Here is an 18,769-nt window from a genome sequence, read left to right on the forward strand (position 1 = left end):
CTACAGGACGACCTTCCTGATTCAGAGTAGCCGAGATCGCCACCTCCGAGGCATCACATTCAACCACGAAAGGGAGATTCTCATCAATGGAGTGAAGAGCCGCTTTCTCCAACTGTTTTTTGAGAAGGTTAAAGGCTGCAACAGCCGCTGTTCCCAGTGGAAATGATCTAGCATGCAGCAAGGGTTGGATTTTGTCCGAAAAATGAGGAATCCATTTAGCGTAGTATGCAAACAGACCGAGAGCCCGACGTAAAGAAGCCGGATTCTTAGGTGACGGGAGCTCTTGGAGCGGGCGAAGTCTTTCTGGGTCTGGCTTAATGATACCATTGCCTACGCAGTAGCCAAGGATGTTGATGGTCGGTTGTGACTCAACAGATTTGGATTCATTCAGGGTCAAATTACGGCGATGGAGGGCATCCCGAAATTTTTGGAGGTTGGAGTCGTGTTCCTGTTGATCGTGACCTGCAATGGTAATGTTATCAAGATAGGGAAAAGTGTCCCTTAGGTTTTCCTGCTTAACCAGGCCATCCATTGCCCGTTGAAAGACAGCCACTCCATTAGTAACCCCGAATGGGAGGCGACGAAATTGGTACAGCCGTCCATTGGCCTCAAAGGCTGTGTACTGCTTATCTGAGACCTTCAAGGGTAACTGATGATAGGCACTTTTTAAATCGTAAGTTGAGAACACTTTGTATTCGGCCAGTTTATTAACCATATCATCAATGCGTGGCAATGGGTAGGCGTCCAAGTCGGTATATTGATTGATGGTTTGCGAATAATCGATGCATAGTCGCTGTTTGTGAGGTTTTAGAGGGTTCTTGACAATGACGACTATAGCCCGCCAGGGCGACGAACATGGTTCAATGATATCCTCTGCTAGAAGTCGAGAGATTTCAGCCGCAATAAAAGATTGGTCTTCCTGATTAAAGCGCCGCGATTTCGTTATTATCGGTTTGCATTGAGGCGGAATACTGGCAAATAATGAGGGTTCATCAAGTGAAGCTGCTGATAATGCACAAAATGGTAATTTAGACGGTATATTAGAAATAGTAAGTCCGGGTTTGGATCCACCAAACTCAATGGTGAGTTTCTTATGCTGTTTTTGGAAGTCCAGCCCTAAGAGGAGATCACTACATAAGTCCTTGAGCACCGAAAGTCGGGTGGAGGGATACATACGACCATGAAGTGTCATATCAACAACACAAAAGCCGGAGATTCTGGTATTAAGTGATGACTGGGCCATCGCAATTGCCTGGTCCGATGGGAAGACATGTAGTTTCAATTTCGCAATCTGTTCCTTAATGAAACTATCAGTACTTCCTGAGTCAATTAAGGCATCTAAGGTATGCCCTTTAATTGAAATTTTTGTGGCTGCATGAGACAGGTTCTGTGGGCAAGCAGCTGTAATTGGTGTCGTTGCACAGAGAGTGGCTAAAACTCTCGGTGTGCTTCTTCGGGAGAGAGCTCGAGAGGAAGCTTGATAGGTCCTAGCTGGAGCATCTTGATAGGCCCTAATTGGGGCAGTTCGGTAGGCCTTAGCTGGATTGGCCCTCGTAGAGGCCCTTGATAGGCAAACTTTAGCAAAGTGTCCTTTTTTCCCGCAATAACTGCAGATTGCATTGCGAGCAGGGCAGGTTTTCCTAGGGTGAAAAGCATCTCCACAAAAGAAGCATTCCTTCCTAGATTGCCAAGAGGCTGCTGAAGTGGGGTCGTCCTCCTCTTCTTCATCAGAATTATCAGAATTAGATTCCCCCATGATAGGGTTCACCTGAGACCGCTTGAATTGTCTGGTTGCAGCTGCAGCAGCAGATCGAGATCTGGGCAGCTGATAGAGGTCTGCATTTCTCTTTGCCAAATCCAGTGAACAAGCTAGGTCAAAAGCTTTTTGTAGCTCAAGTGTTTTACTTTCTAGTAGACGCTGGCGTATAAATGGAGGGGCAATCCCGCAGATGAAAGCATCACGAATCATTTCTTGGCGGTACAGCTCAGCTGAGGCTGCCTGAAAGTTACAATCTACGCTGAGCCTGCGAAGTTCTTGCAGGAATTCGTCAATTGATTCCCCTGGCCCTTGTCGGGCTGTGGCCAGTAGATGTCTAGCATAGACCTCATTTGGGGTCTTCGCATACAGTTTCTTAAGTGCCCGAATCACCTCTTCATAATTATCCCAGTCATCAACATATTCAAACACTTTTGGGGTCACATAATTGACAAGTATCTTCAATTTAGCAGGAGCATCCGCTTTACATTCATCCAGAAAATTCTCAAAAGTACGATACCAATGCTTCCATACCCTGCTAGCTGCTGGTGTATTCGGGTCCAAGTCCAGACGAATAGGTCTAAGGATTTTCTCCATGATGGGTGGTTCCCTGGATCCTTAACTTCCGAGTTTGTCTGAAGGTCTAGTATTTGTCAGTGTAAATTTAAGTTACTTAAATTGATGTAAGAAAAAGGAGACTTACCATCAAGTAACTTTAAGTAAGCTTTAAGTAACTTATAAACACACTATATACACAAGAGGGGTCTTTACCATGCCTCTGGTAGAAGCCTCTTACAATACTGAACAGACCAGTATTTATACCAGTCCAACAGGAAGTGACATATGACAGGAAGTGAGGTATGTACACAGTTCATAGTTCATAGTTCACAGGAAGTGATGACATAACTTCCCGGAAGTTATCATTTTTATCACAACTACTATGTCCAATTCCAAGGTAAGGGCCTCCCCAAGGTTCTCGGATGAGGCGCTGCAAATGTTGGTTGAGGGGGTGCCAGGGAGGTGCTCTTCCACTCATCTGTGAGGAAGAGACCTCCCAAAGAAACCAAGGCTGTGTGGGTCCAGCTGGCAAGGGATATAACCCTCAGATCTGTGTGCAGATTGGGTGAATGTTTCTGTGCATTGATGAAATGCCATCCCTGTTGGAAAGCATTAAAATGATTTCATGCCAAAATGTTGGCATTATGGCATCTGTTCTTTCACCTTAGGCAGCTCCACATTGCAGGCTCCGCCACACTTGTATTGTCTGGTTGGTGACCTGAGTGAAAGAGGCCAGAGAGTCATGTCCATTGTCAATGATGTCTTAGGATGGAGCCAAGGACATGTGCCAACTTGGGCAACCTATGCAAATCTGGCCAGGATAAGTTCATCCCTTGCATCACGGGCAGCCATGTGCTCGCGTGCTGCCGCTGCTGCTGGTCAATAGACCAGCGCTCCGACCTCCTCCTCCAGATCCTCCTCCTCCACATCCGAGGAGGGCTGGAACTGAGCCACTTGCTCATCAGGAAGCTGCAAGCCACGACGCTGTGCGATGTTGTGCAGTGCACAGCGGACCACGACCATTCTGGAGACCCTGTATGGTGTATACTGCAGGGCGCCACCTGATCGGTCAAGGCATCGGAAGCGCATCATCAACAACCCAATGGTTTGCTCAATGATGGACCTGGTCGAAGTGTGGCTGGTGTTGTAGCGCTCTTCAGTCTCGTTAGCTGGCCTCCTGATCGGCATCATTAGCCACTTCTTCAGGGGGTAGCCTTTGTCACCAAGGAGCCATCCGTTAAGTTGGTTTGGCGGACTGAAAAGCAGAGGAACACTAGAGTTCTGCAGGATGAAAGAGTCATGGCAAAAACCACAGAACTTGGCGCAAACATGCAAAAACTCCTTCTTGTGGTTACACACCAGCTGTACGTTGAGGGAGTGGAAGCCCTTTCGGTTGACAAAGATAGCTGGGTTGTGATGGGGTGCCCTAAGGGCCACATGTATGCAGTCTATGATGCCCTGCACCATTGGCATGCCTGCCATATTTGCAAAGCCAACTGAATGTGCAGTTATACTTGCTTGATCCCTTGAGAACTGAATGTAATTGTGAGCCTTAGTGAAAAGGGCTTTGGTAACCTGCGTGATGCAACTGTGGGTGGCCAACTGGGAGAAGCCGCTGATGATCCCTGGAAGGAGCCAGAGGCAAAGAAGTTGAGTGCGGTGGTGACTTTAACAGCCACTGGTAGGGGGTGTCCACCCATTCCTCTGGGCAACTGGTCTTGCTGCAGCAGTCCACAGATCTCTCGGACAACCTGTCGCAAAAGTCTCAGCATTCTTTGGCACTGCTGCTCACTCATGTTGAGGTAGCTCATCCTCTGTCTGTAAATCCTCTGTCGGGGGTATCTCCTCCGGTGAGGTGCCTCGATGCGCTGGCACCTTCTGCCCTGTACAGCATCAGGTGGCTGAGCAGGAGGTTGGGGCTCCTGCTGCTGTTGCTGCTGAGCTGCCTGGTTCTGCTGCTGCTGTGGCTGCTCCTCATCCAAATCTGAGGTCCATGGTGAAAGGAAATGAATGGTTCCCATGCTGCTTGCTTGCAGATGCCTCCACTGGGAAAGTGTTCGTTGCAAGCAGGTAGAAGAGTTCCAAGGAGTTCCCACAGTTGATAGATTCAAGCTGCAGCACCTCCGACTGCGGAAGGCCTGCTAAAAGTGCTCAAAGACCTTTTAAAGCAAAGTTCTGCCACCTGCAACTAATCCCTGATGAAATCTCCGATTTAATGTTGGACCTGCAGCTGTGAGGACACCACCCAATTGTCAACCCGCTAGGTTTAGCTGGCGTGGTTTAGGAGGGTCGTAGAACACGCCGAAATGATCGAAAAATAAGGAGGGCCTCTCAAAATAGGCTAAGAGAGGCCCTTAACGAGCATTTAAGCCTCTTTACAAGCTCTCTGGCCAGCTGGAGGCAGGACCAATTCCCGCTCTGCAAAATCGACACCGGCAAAATCCCGCGAAGGCGGGTTCCGAACCCGCGCTCATTTTTGCTGATTTTCCCACCTCCAAACCCGCCTCCTCGGGCGTCAAAAAATCACCCCCTTACTCAATGAGGAAGAAGACACTTAACCAATATGGAACAGGAGAATTGATGGATGTTTGAAGAAAACTAATGTCCATGACAGGCAACACAGACAAACTTTTTGAGAGATAAAATTTTAAATACACCAGAGAAGGAAAGAGATCACATCAACACTTGAAACTGTGGTAAAAATTGGAAATATTTCTGAAAATAGTTTGAATGAAAATACATAAATTAATTTTAAAATGTTCATAATGGCCAAAATATAAAAAAGCTTAAATAATTTTAAATGCTCTAATTTTGCTACGGATACATTCAATCAATGGTGCAGTCTCTTGCACCCTTTCCTTTTTTTTTTAAAGCTTCTACTGCTACTTAAATTGGTAGCAAAACAAGAAATCTAAAAAAACTGCTTACCATCAGTCTTTTATAAAGAATATACATGTGCTGTGCAGAATGCCTGGCTAACATAAATATCATCTTGCACCCACGTCAGGAAATGGCTTGAATAAAAATACAATTTCAAAAGATTCCAAAGATCTAAAAGCTTTCTTGGCATGATGATAGAATGAAAATCCTATTATCATTCTGCACACCAACTAATGAGAAAGAAGCAGAGAGCACAATGCTTAGAGTAGCAAACCTATTTTCCATTCTTTGATTATGCGAGTGGGTGAAACTATCGCAGATGAAGTTCGATGAGGGGAAGTGTGAGGTCATCCACTTTGGATCCAAGGAAGTCAAATTGGAACATTTTCTTAATGGCGAAAGAGTGGGAACTGTGGAGGAGGAAAGAGATTTGGGTGTCCAGGTACACAAATCACTAACAGCTCGTGCACAGGTACAAAAAGTAATTAAAAAGGCTAATGGGATTTTGGCCTTTATATCAAGGGGGCTAGAATACAAAGAGGCAGTTAAGTTGTACAGAGCCTTGGTCAGACCCCATCTGTAGTTCTGCGTTAAGTTTTAGGCACCACAAATTAGAAAGGATATATTAACTTTGGAGGGGGTACAGCATAGGGCAGAAGCAGAGAAGCTATTTCCTCTGGTGGGAGAATCCAGGACAATAAGGCATGATCTTAAAATTAGAGCTAGGCCTTCAAGAGTGAAATCAGGAAGCATTTTTTCCACAAAGGGTAGTGGGAATCTGGAACTTTCTCCCCAAAAGCCTGTGGATTCTAGGACAATTTAAATTTTCAAGACTGAGATCAATATATTTTTATTAGAGGAGGGTATCGAGGGATATGGATCACAGGTGGGTAAATGGAGTTGTGGTACAGATCAGCCATGATCTAACAGAATGGCAGAACAAGATCCAGGGATTGAATGGCCTACTCCTTAGGATTCTTTAGCACCTTAAGAATTAAAGATTTCAAATAAATATTAATTTTCAAACTAAACTAGGAAAGGTTTCAAAACTACAACTAACCTGTAGTTTAAAGGATATTTTAACTCTTCTTTCCCCTGTCCGCCCCCAAATGGTTATGTTTAAATTCAAGTATTTTTTTTTATGTATCCATATGCTCAAGTCCTTGAATCCACAAACTTCTAGCCTGAATGGTCAGAGTTCTACAAGCTGAGCTGACATAATGGTTATTACAGATGGGTTTGTGGCATTTGGTCAGGCACTTCAATCTTGTCGGTTTGTTGCAGCAGTGTACATATACTGAAACAATACTGTATTTAAAATACATACATAATTTTGCAATATTATGTCAGACCTGGAGTACGGTGTAGCCAGCTGATGGAATGATTTTAATGAAAAATATACTGTTGTATAGGTAATAAATAGCACTCCTACACATAACTGTTTAATATATCAGTGCAATGTATGTACAATAAGGGACTTTTAACTGCATGATTTTGTAGTATGTCCCGATTCTTACTAATTGCAAACATGAAGCCATTAATAATCATCTCTGTACAGTGCAAGAATTTATCCAGATAAACACATGATCTTCTGAACAGTTCTAAACTATGAGATTAATCCAAATATAAAATTGCATCTTTATAAATACATTTTTGAATCACAACCTCTTATGTCTGTATTTCTGGTAGGTGTCCAAGTAAAACTGTGGAAAAGTCAGCTATATAATTTAGCACTCGACTACACTGGGTCAGTATCTTTAGATGTAAAATAAATTGTATTGCATTACAGTACTGGGTCATCTGGGAATGGTAAATTATTTTGTCGGGTTATAAGCTTGCTGCTCTGTACTTATTTCCTTTTAAAGAAAAAACAAAGCAAAAAAGAAAACAGAATGATCATGTCTGTAGCTTCAAACATTTAAAACATCAATTTATCCGAGTGACCTCCACTGCAAAGGTTTGCTTTCACAGCTGCCTCTCTTGTTAAAGTTCATGGAATGGTCTCATTGGTCTCTGTTTCAAGTGCTGCACAGATGGAAAATTTGCTTCAGGACCCTAAATTCCAGAAAATGCCTGCAAATGACTTCCATACAAAGCATCCCAGTAGAAAATATGTTAATTGCACAATAATGAGGACATTTAAATTTTTTAACAGACTGTCATTTAAAAAGGAGTTTTACCACATTAGTGCACCTGCACTTGGTGCCTAACTCAGTGAGTGATAAATGCTTCAACTTCATGATGGCAATGGCAACTAATGTCTTTTATTTCTGATCATTTTACCTTGTGCTTTTAATTTACAGCCATTTATGATTAAACATTTTAATCTTATAATTGCAAAATCGCTAACTATTGTTTTCTAATAAGCCTTTTAATCAACTTCAAGTAAACAAAAAAAATTGAGCATTCAAATTGCTATTTTGATTTCTCGTCTTTGTAATAATTAGTCCTTACAGACCGAGTATCCCATGGCTGTCGTCAACCTTCCTCCGAGACCAGCTGGCAAAAAAAGGTCATTTGAGGCAGACGCCCAGTCTTTTCCCCTTCCTCGGTTGTCCTACCACCCTCCCTCCTCCCCCCAAAAAATGTATGTTTGAATCTCTTCCATGCAGCATTTCATCCTCAAAACATTGGAGAATATATAATAAAACAGCCAAAAAAAAATCTTGAGGCAGGCAAGTTCAACGAATGGGCAGTCATCTCCCACTAGTCCCCAGTCAAATTCATGAGACATTTGTCCTTGCTGCAGTTATTTTTGTCTCTGGCAGCTGCTTTGTCAACTAAAATAAAACCAAATGCAGCCATCTTTTGGTTAGGATTTAAGCACTCGAGTTACCGAATGTGTCTGCTGAATTTGTACTTCAATACCGTTAGAGGTTTGTTCTGTATAATTTGTTCTTTTATTCAAATGAAAAGTAGCAAGATATGTAATGGCTAAAGACATACAATTCAGCCACACATGGATCAGATAGATTTGTAGAAAGATATCTATAATTCAGGAGTGCTCTGTCAGAAACCTAAATCTAGGACTTTCAGAACATTAAAAAAAAATCATATATTGATTTTTCAAAGGAACTTAGGCACAGACTTACAGGTAGAAATCTATTACAAATGACACTATAACACGTTACACAAATAAATGAGCCTAGTTATGTTTTCAGTATTTAAAGTGGTACAATTTTGGATATGAATTACATTACTCCAGTTTGCAAGGTTCATTTACTTAAAAAAAAATCAAGACCATCCCAAAAGTAAATAAACACAAAACCTAGCAGCAGAGCCAAGAGAGTATGATGATCCTCACCACTGACACTGCATGTTAATATTTCAAACAGTCTGTTGTAACGCCAAGCACAACTGGGCTTCCACAAGGCTTCAAGTGGAAGGGGCAGCCCAAAAAGGGGTGATCTGTGATGGAAAGGGAACTTCTTCCTCATATAGACAAATGACCAAAGAGGAAAACCGAAAGCAGCTTTCACATTGGGCAAAGCTTCGCTGAGACCCCATGTTTACTACAACTTTTCTTGTCGTCCGATAGTGCCCAGACTGTTGGTTTACTTCCCTTCTTTTTTTTTCTTACCTCACCCCCACACAGTGAAAAGCACAAGATCATCCTGGCTGCGGCTTCCTACCGCTGATTTACCCGCCCGGCAGCCGGCTGCTCTGCGGGAGGTGGAAGGAAAAAAATGATAATGTGGTCCTGCTGTTCAATTCGTAAAGACCTCCGCATTCCCAGCCATGCGGGGTTCTGTGGCCATTTTTGTTCTCCCCTCACCCTCCTCGCCTCCCGATAAATATTGGGGTCATTATGTCAGATTTCCACCCCAACTATACAGCCCTGGAATTTCCAGGGGGACCCTGATTAAGCATACCTGGGCCAACACAGCGTTAAAATTAAAACGAGACAGGAGGGGGTGCTCCCAATTCATTTCCTCTGTCCATCCAAGGGGCATCCAAATACAGGGCACCTGAAATAAGGAAGTGTGGGGTCTTTGACAGGCCCTACTTGGACCATAGGTTTCGTAGGGTGGGGGTGCGGGAGTGGGAGGGCTGGGAGCAACCCAAGGATGGATAGCGGCTGCAGACTTTTTCTTCCCAGTTTGGTCTCCACCAGCAGCCTAAAGACTCCAAGGTTGGCAGCAGTGTTCTCTTTAAGCTGCGTGGCCATGCGACGCTCTGGAACTCCCGCGCAGCTGGCTCACAAGCTTTTAAATGGGAAAACCGCGCTTGCACGGTATTTTGAATGGGTCGCGCAGCCCCTTAAAGGGGTGCACACCCCAAAAAAATTAAAGGGAACATTGCTTGGCAGCCATCCATGTTTCCTCCCCTCCCCACCCCCACATTCCCAGTGCAAGGCCTAGGCCAGGAAATGTGGGCATTTTCTCCTCGGGTACACTGCATCTCTCCGGTACGGTTGGGGGGGGAGGAAGAGAATAAATTTGACCTGAAAAATCCCAGTGCTGCTTTTGAATTTTTCTTCATCCTTTTTTTTTTAAATATAGTAATTCTGCAGATTAGGGTAGTGGATTAAATGTTATATTAATGAATGTAATGGGTCTTAGTTGTTAAATTACAAAATTAATACAATGAAGGTAAATGACATTTGATTTTAATGCTTTCCTCTTGAGCCCACTTTGTAGCTGCAGGCTTTGAATCAGCTGTTGTCATGCTGATTCTTATGCATTATACATTAAACCCATATGGCCAGTTGCGGTGGCAGGACGCCAGGATGGGCCTCGGAAATCTGGGGGGGATGGGGACGGGGGGAGAAAGAGATCGGTCGCGATAGTGACAGAGAGCGAGGCATCATGGCTTGGGAGAGGCCGCAGAGAGGACATTGCAGCAGGGCAGTAGTGGGAGATCTGCAGGGGCTAGAGAGAGGCTGCGATCGGCAAAGGGGAGGCTGAAGGCTTCCAATGAGGGGCCGGGGGCAGCCCTCCTGCTCCTCCTGGCCCACAAGCACTGCTGTAAAAGGCACTATAAGAACATAAGAATTAGAAGCAGGAGTAGGCCAATCGGCCTCAACGAATCAGCCTCCACGGCACCTTTGGGGTAGAGAATTCCAAAGATTCACAACCCTCTTGAGTGAAGAAATTCCTCCTCATCTCAGTCTTAAATGGCCGACCCCTTATCCTGAGACTATGCCTTCTAGTTCTAGACTCTCCACCCAGGAGAATCAACCTCTCAGCATCTACCCTGTCAATCCTCCTCAGAATCTTGCGGCCCGTAATTTCCGATAGGAGGCTTCCTGCGTGAGGATACCTCCTATCGGAAAAAAAAAAATCTACAAACTTACCCGAGGGCTCCCGAGGCCCGGACACTTCTGCCCCTGAGCCTCTCCAAACTCGAAATGCGCAAGGCCCACGTATCCCAGAGGTGCAGGCAGTTTGTAAGTGTCCCTGGCATCACGTGGGCCAGGCCAGCCAATAGGAGAAGGGAATCTCCCTTCATACTTTTGACAGATAGACCTGTCAAATATATGAATGGAGATCACCCCAAAAACACAGTAAAACATTAAATACATTTTTTTTTAATCACGTTTTTAAAATGAGTTAAAATTACAATAAATTAAATATATTAAAAAATTTAATTTTTTGAAAAAAAAATTAAAGTTTTTTACGGGGCTAAAAATAAACTTACCTTTTTAAAAAGTATTTTAAAATTATAAATGAGTGAAAAAAAGTTATTACTTTTTTTCAACTCTTATGCTGGTAAAAAGCAGGCCTTACCTGGCGTAAGATTTCTAAGTGTTTTTAGCAGGCGGAGGTTCTGCAGAAAGTGGGACTCTCCACCCCGCAGTGGTCCTTCTCCAGGGCAGGCGTCCGGTCTGTCAAGAGCATTCTTGACAGATTCTGTGGAAATGCCGGTTTTCAGCGCATGCGCTGTGCATGCGTGAAACCGGCATTTCCGATGTCCCTACATGTGGGTACACAGCGTGTACACACCCGTAGGGATCGGAATATATGGGCTTATATGTTTCAATGAGGTCACCTCACATTCTTCTAAACTCCAGAAAGTATAGGCCCTTGTGGAGCCGGCAGCTCCCGCCTTCCTTTCGCTATCGGGTTTCTCGACCCCTGGAAAACAAGTGCAGAAGTTAATTTTAAAATCGGGCTCCCAGTACATTGTGGGAGCCGATCTACATATGTTAGCGTGGACCCACCTCACCACAGTGGGGCACTCGGGCGCCTCGAACACTTGTCGCCATAAAAATGGCAACGGGCGCGAACGCGGCAGGTTGGGGACTCGGCCACTGCTTGTTTCACTTTTAACCCCCGACCGTCATGGGTGGTTAATGTCAAGGCCAATGGGTCTCTGTACTCTTTGCTGCACCTGGGGACTCGGCGTTTCCCAATTACAGCGGAGCAAAATCTCCCTATGCTTTTTTAAAGAAAACAAATCTAAGTGAATGGCCATGAGGCTCTAGCTGCCTCACACCTCACAGGTTTAATTTGTAAAGTCAGATTCTAAACTAATTTGATTAAGGTTCTCAGAGTGTACTTTTAAAAAAAAAATTTGACTTGTCCATCGGATCATTTGACGCCTTCAGTTGTTATTCTCTAGCAAGCCTAAACAGCAAAACTCTAAATTCAGAATGAATACACTGTACATATTTAGAAATTTTCCAGTACTTCTATGAAAGGCTCTATTTTTCTAAATGCCGTGCTACTTGGATGCTTGTTTGCTTTTTTTGTAGATGTTTCTAGCTTTGCTTTTTTCCTTCTTGTATCTGATGTCCATTCCCTCAACAGAGAAGGAAAGAGGATGAATAGATTATAGTTTTATCCAAGTCTTCAAACACCAGTAATGCTTGATGTTTCAAGGAGACACACTTACAGTAGTAAAGAGCAAAACAGAAAGGTGACCCTTTCTTCGTTAGGTCTACTGAACTAAGAACTAAAGAAACGCATAGACTGCTAAATGTCAGGGAGCACTTTAAAGAGTTGTATGACAACTGCTGAATTCAAAATTAAGCATAATTGCTAGCTTATTTAAATCTTTTAAACCTTCCTGAACAGCTTTGAATACAATGGCCATGAAATTCGGCACCTTAGTGCCGACTAATAAGGCCGGTTTCAGAGAAAAAAAAATGACAGCCGCCTCGCTTCCACCCACTTCCGGTGTGGAATGTGGCGGCCGCCATTTTGGGCAGGTCGGCAGCGCTGCCATTGCCTGCGCTTGCTGCAAATATGGTAATTAGTCAGATCGTGACGTCAATCAGCATGCAACACTGAATTGACACACGACCTGCTAAGTTGAACGTCGTCATTCCTTACAACGGCCTCTCCAAAGCACGTACAGCTGCACGACAGACCTACTGCCAGCACTTCTCAAAGGGACACATGCAGCTTTCAGGTAAGTTTAGATTTTTGCTTTTGTACTGGTTTCTTTACATTTAATTTGAATAGTGGCTTGGTGCAATACATTAAAAAAGTTGTTAGGAGTTCTGCTGGACATTTGCAAGGCTTTGGGGGTGAAATTGGGTATAGCCCCGCTTGGGGCGCTAGAATTGGCGGTGCGCAAAATCTATCGCCAGGCGCAACTCATCACCACCTCGAGCGATATTGGGTTGCATCACCCCTAAAGGTGATTGCGGCGTAAAAAGCAGGCGCTGCGTGGGACTCCTAAGCCGCTAACCTGGCGGCGTTACTCAATATCTGGGCGGCCGGGCGCAGCGCAGGTGCTGTCAATAATCGATGACCACGAGACGTGCTGGCGCCGGCCAGCTCTTAAAGGGGCGGGTCATTTAGGATCAGCAGCCACTCTCATCGCCCTGTAGGCCTCAAAATCGGCGCTGTTCATTCTGTGGCATTACAAACTTTGACCAGATGGAGAGGGTGAGGCAGAGAGCGGAGTGCTTTACCAATGGGGCATTGGATGCTCTGGTTGGCGCAGTGGAGCGCCGGCGAACTGTGCTGTACCCTGACAATGGCAGGAGGCCTCATCAGAACGAGTACCGCAGGGCTTGGAGGGAAGTTTCGCAAATAGTCAAATCCAGCAGCATGGTGGCCAGGAGTCCTGTGCAATGCAGGAAGAAGTTCAACGATCTCACTCGGGTCGTTAGGGTGAGTGGCTTTTTGGCAATCTTCTTCATCCCTCCATCTGCACCTGACTTTATGGCCAGAGGGTGCGCGATGCCCCAATGGACACCTGTCAGCCAGCACCCATGTCCCTTTCTGGGAACACACACGCACATTCCACTCAGGGCATACTGTAAGGGCTGTTCCACCATGGGGGGCATGAGATGAACACTCAGGGCAGCATGTTTCATCACTTCCCGTCCTTTCTCCTGCAGGCCAAGCTGGCCAGGAGCCGGAGGGAATAGATTCGTACCGGAGGAGGCCCTCCTCAGCTGCAGACACTGACGGTCCTGGAGGAAAGAGTCCACCAGATTGTTGGAGGCCGGATGAGTGGTCCTGTCACCACTGGAGCTGCCGACCCCATTGTGCACAGCGATGGTAAGGTCATCACCTTTTTGAACTGCCTCCTTCCACTTGTTCCCCCCACCAGCATGCTTTTTCACTCTGGACCCATGTCAGAGCATTGCAGCACTCTTGCATCCCTTGCTGCCACCCTGTCCTTTCGCTAAAGCCACTCTTCAACCTCCCTGCTTTCAGATGCTGCATCACCAGCTCGGGAGCCGGGCCAACAAGCTGCCAGGGACACTGACTCCGGAGGCGACGAGCAGGAGGAAGCCAGACCATCCGTACCACACTCAGGCGAGCCAGCCCATCTGCAGACTGGGGATAGTGCTTCCCTGGAGGGGAGCAGGGGGGGGGATGGCTCTGAGGAGGAACCAGTTGCAGGAACCAGCGGGCTCCAGCAATGCAAGGGGGGTAGGGAAGCTCGGGAGCCGTCTCCCCGGAGGGCGAGTCAGGCCACGATGACTGCAGCACAGAGCGCAGAAGAGGTGCGTTCCCTCGCAGAAAAGATCGCCCAGGCTCGGCTCAGGCACACTGAGCTGATGGCTGCAGTGGCAAGGATGCCTGAATCCATCGAGACACTGGCAAGGAGTGTGCAAGACTTCGGGGCAGCACAGGCGAGGAGTGTACAAGACTTCGGGGCAGCACAGGCGAGGAGTGTACAAGACTTCGGGGCAGCACAGGAAAGGAGTGCCCAGGGCTTCGGTACATCACTGGAAAGGACTGTCCAGGGCTTCGGTGCATCACTGAAAAGGACTGTCCAGGGCTTCACCGAAGCACTGGAAAGGACTGTCCAGGGCTTCACCGAAGCACTGGAAAGGACTGTCCAGGGCTTCACCAAAGCACTGGCACCTGCCACGCAAGTGCTGAGTGCTGCCACGCAGTCACTCGCTGGCCTCATGCAGAGGCATATTGAGGCCACGCAAGCACTGACTGCTGCCACCCTCGATGGATCAGGTAGGATTACCCGGGGCCCTTGCAGCACCACAGCAGGCCAGCAATCTGTGGACCAGCCGATTGGTTCGCATGCTGCCCCGTCAGAATGCCAGTGTGTCGGCCGAGCACAGAGCAGGTGTCCACTCGTAGGATGTCAGCATTCCTGATGCCACCACTGGCACGTCTCCACTGCAGCTGCCATCACCTGCAGGACAGACTGCTTCCACCCATGCCCAGTTGGAGCAGTCAGCATCCGGGCCCTCCAAGCCCAGAGTCCGTCCAGGCCGTCCCTCAGGGGCATCTGCGCTTTCAGACAGTCAGCAGGCGTCCCCCAGCCTTCATGCAGCCACTGGGGTCCCATTACGGAGGAGCTGCAGGGAGGGAAGGGGCCGTTCTCGCAAGAGAAGTAGATCACCATCAAAGGGGAAAGAGTAGAAGGTGCTGCTGAGACGTCTAGAAATCAAGGCCGTGGATGCTGGTCTGAATGTTAGTAATGTTTTGGATAGTCTCCCAGGTGTGCGATACACTTATGTGTTAGTTTGTTAGTTAAGCTTTCTGGTGCCATTGCTTTGTCATGTTGGAAGGAAGCACATTTTTCAAAATAAACAAATTATTTTATTGACATTGGCCATGTCTGCTCTTTACATTCATACTGGCCTTCATAGGCTGTGGGTTATCCGAACGGTTCCATTTCTGGTGTTCGATTGGCACCAAGCATTCTGTCAGAGGGGCCTAGAACCGACTCCTTATCAGCCTCTGATGGACAGCCCTTCCAGTTTCTGGGACCCTCCCGTCTTGGTCCTCCTCCTCCTGCTCCTCCTCCTCTGCTGGTCCTTCAATGTCTGTTGGCATTGGCTGGGTGCGCAGGGTGGCGAGGTATGGAGCATGCAGCAGACAACGACGAAGTGGGAGACTCGCTCTGGTGAGTACTGCCAGGCGCCTCCCGAATGGTCCAAACAGCGGAACCGCTGCTTCAGCACGCTGATTGTGTGCTCCACAAGGTTCCTCGTCGCCTGATGGCTGACATTGTAGTGCTCTTCTGCAGGGGTGCTAGGGGTGCTGGGCGAATGTAGCGGGGTCATCAGCCATGGGCACAGAGGATAGCCCTCGTCACCGAGAAGCCAGCCTTCTGGGTGAGCTGGGGCCTCGAAAAGGTCTGCTACTGAAGTCTGGCGCAGGATGAATGCGTCATGGCTGCTGCCTGGGAACTGAGCATTGACCGCGAGGATCAGCTGCCGGTGGTCACAGACCAGCTGCACATTCAAGGAGTGGAACCCCTTGCGGTTGTGGAAGTCCTCAGGATTCAAAACAGGTGCCCGCAAAGCCACGTGCGTGCAGTCAATGGCGCCCTGCACCATGGGGAAGTCCGCTATTGCCGCGAAGCCCTCTGCGCGCTCTCGCTGCTTCTCCGGTGTCACAGTGAAGGAGATGTACTGCTGCTGCCTTTTAAACAGGGCATCTGTTACTTGCTGGATGCAGCTATGCACCGCAAACTGGGAGATGTTGGCAATGTCCCCAGTTGCTGCCTGGAAGTAGCCGGTCGCATAGAAATTCAGTGCTACTGTAATCTTGACAGCCACCGACAGAGACGTCCTGCGGCTGAAGATCTGCCTGAAGCAGGTGGCACAGCTCAGTCACCACCTCCTTTCTGAATCGCAGCCTCCTAAGACACTGCTCCTCCGACATGTTGAGGTAAGAGAACTGCTGCCTGAATACCCTGGCAGCGTAAGGTCTGGTGTGGCGACGTCTGTTGGCCCTCCGTCTGGCCATTCCTGGCCCTCTCTCCCTCCGTCTCTGTGCCCTTTCCAGATGGTCGAGCATCAGGACGTTCCCCTCCAAAGCAGCCCCCATAATAATAGGTAACAAGAAATTATACAGAGTGTAAAGGCTCACCAGCAGCAGGGTGATGGTCTGAAGGCTGAAGGTCCTCTGGCAGCGCTGGGTCACTAGTGATATGGCTCTCAGAGTGCAACTCTGCAAAAATCCCAAAGAAGTTGTGCTCCCAAAATGGCTGCCAGTTTTATACCAGTGCAGTCCCCTTTAAAGAGCGCCCCCCCTAAGCCCGAGAGCGACAGGGGAACGTTCCAGTAAGCTGTCCTTATTAGCGCCAGGCGGAACAAAGGGGCACACCACTGAATTTCCGGTCCGGGGCGCCAAAAAGGCGTTGCACACTGAAATGACGTCATGATCTGCCTGCGCCCGCGAGCGGCCGCTAAGATTTAGCGTCGGCGCTAAGAGCCACTCAATATGGCAAGAGGCGCTGGGTTCACTGCGCCCGGCCGAAAATTGGCTAACACCCCACTTCTCGGCCTCTTTAGGCGCTACCAACCGAATTTCTCCCCCTTTGTCTCTTAAAGGAAGGCCTCTGAGAACACCACTTGCTCCAAGTCTTGGGAGCTCTAGTTGCAGTCCCCCTTGGGCTACAACATGACATGGAGATGGAACAGAGGCAGAAAAGGGGACAAGCTGCTCGCAGCGGGAAGAGGAGGAAGTGGAAAGGAGGCGGCAAGCCAGACACTCCCTTTCTGGGCGGGATATCCAGAATCAAATCATCCGCCTGCGGTACCAGTGAACACAACCTCTAATTCCCCTTACCCCAGCCTTACCTTCCCTCCATTACTGACCATCACAGCATCCTCTTGGCCACAAAGCTCAAATAAGTCACCACAAAGCAAATGTTCCAATCCAACTTTATCCATATTTGCATCCAATATTACATCAAAAAAATCACCTAATCACCCTTGTGCATTTCCCTAGTGTCTTGCGTGTCCCTTTGCCTATCCAATGCCCCTACGCAATGCTACCCCAGTGGCTGCAGCGAGTCTGGCGGAAGGTTTCTGACTTTGTGGGGGAGACCAAAGATGCAGGACGACCTCGAGGAGCTGGTGGCTGGGAGTGTGAAATCGAGTGACAGTGTTGTTTCTTCTTCACTCTCCTCTCATTCTTCTTGTTCAATCACTGGCAGGGGAGGCTGGATTTCTTGGGTGTCTAAAATGAGGAAGGCACAAGGATAGGATTGTGGTGAGGCAAGGGGGGAAAGCAAGAGATGCAGGCTTACACCATGTGCAGCTTGTAAATCAGAAGATATTGTGGGATGAGGGGGAAGCGAGATGTGAGAAGGAAGCTAACGTATGAGGATACCGGCATCGTGTATTCTTTCAGCCCTGCCGCTGGCCAAGGACTCAGCTATGCCCCTGCCAAGAACGGCCAGTACTGTCTCCTCCAAGGGGGCGAGTTGAAGCTAGAAATGCGAGGTTTGCCTTGTGTTTGGTACAGATTGTTGGTAGGTGAGTGATTGGGGCGAGGGGGGGGGGGGTGGCAGTTGTGCATTGAGCAGTGTGTGAGGCTAGTGGTGCAGTTGGTAGGAAATGGCTTTTGAAGATGCATTCACTGACCTTGACTACTTGGCTGAGGGCATGAAACTTATTTGGGCACTGGAGCCAGGTCCCGGGGACAACACTGCTCGTCCCACATCCTTCTTTCTGGAGGGCCTTCTGGCCCCCTGTGGGTAGAGGAACTCTTTTCCAGTGTTCAACCCCTGCACAAAGCCTCGAGTGCTGCGTCAGAGACCCTGGATGCCCTTTCCCTGGCCCGTTGAGCCATTTGGGTTAGGGCTGAAGCACTTTTGATCACCTGAAGGCAGCTCACCTTTTAAGAGGTGCATGCTTCCTTTACGAGGAGCAGGCTAGCTTTAAGGAAAGCTAGTCTCGCTCAAACAGAGAACTTTGGCCTCCCGCTGAGCGCACAGCCTGTTAACAGCACGTTCAGCACTGGGTGTGCACTACAACCATTTAAAGTAGCAAGCAGCACAAAATTGACGTGCTGCCTGAACTCCTTTTGATGGGCATGGACAGGTTGTGCACTGGGGTGCCCGCATCCAATTTTCAGCGTTATCAAATTTCACTCCCAATGTGCCAAAGAAATAAATTGGTTAATTTATTTTTAATATTTAAATTTGACTTATCAATACTAATTCTTGCTTTCAGATGGGATTGCAGGAAGAGCCTCAAAGGCAGCATGGTTTGATCGCGCTGTGACATGGTTTTCATGCACTGTGTTGCTGCTCAATTCTTAATGACTGCAACAAAATTCATCATATTGGACTACCATGTTAATACTGACATTTTTGTTGGTCAATTTATTTGTAATATTGCCAAGTCACTGGGCTAGCATGTCAGTTAAAGTAGGATACTTGGTATTTATTTATGCTGGCTGT

The 18,769-nt window shown here is 47.4% G+C and overlaps 1 protein-coding gene across 9 annotated transcripts in view; it reads right to left on the minus strand.

The window, feature by feature from the left end:
* Positions 1 to 18,769, minus strand: part of rgmb (repulsive guidance molecule BMP co-receptor b) — a 262,214-nt gene that overhangs the window by 225,691 nt on the left and 17,754 nt on the right. Inside the window, exon 1 of one of the 9 annotated variants that reach the window (XM_085987961.1) lies at positions 10,491 to 10,507. The exons of the other annotated variants lie outside the window; for them this stretch is intronic. The gene's annotated coding sequence lies outside the window, so the exon portion shown is untranslated. Of the gene's footprint in view, positions 1 to 10,490; positions 10,508 to 18,769 lie in introns of those variants that run through there. 9 annotated transcript variants of the gene reach the window in all.

The sequence above is a fragment of the Somniosus microcephalus genome, chromosome 1 (assembly GCF_052327205.1).
Source record: "Somniosus microcephalus isolate GS21.2 chromosome 1, FLI_Smic_1.0, whole genome shotgun sequence".
Classification (NCBI taxonomy): Eukaryota; Metazoa; Chordata; class Chondrichthyes; order Squaliformes; family Somniosidae; genus Somniosus; species Somniosus microcephalus.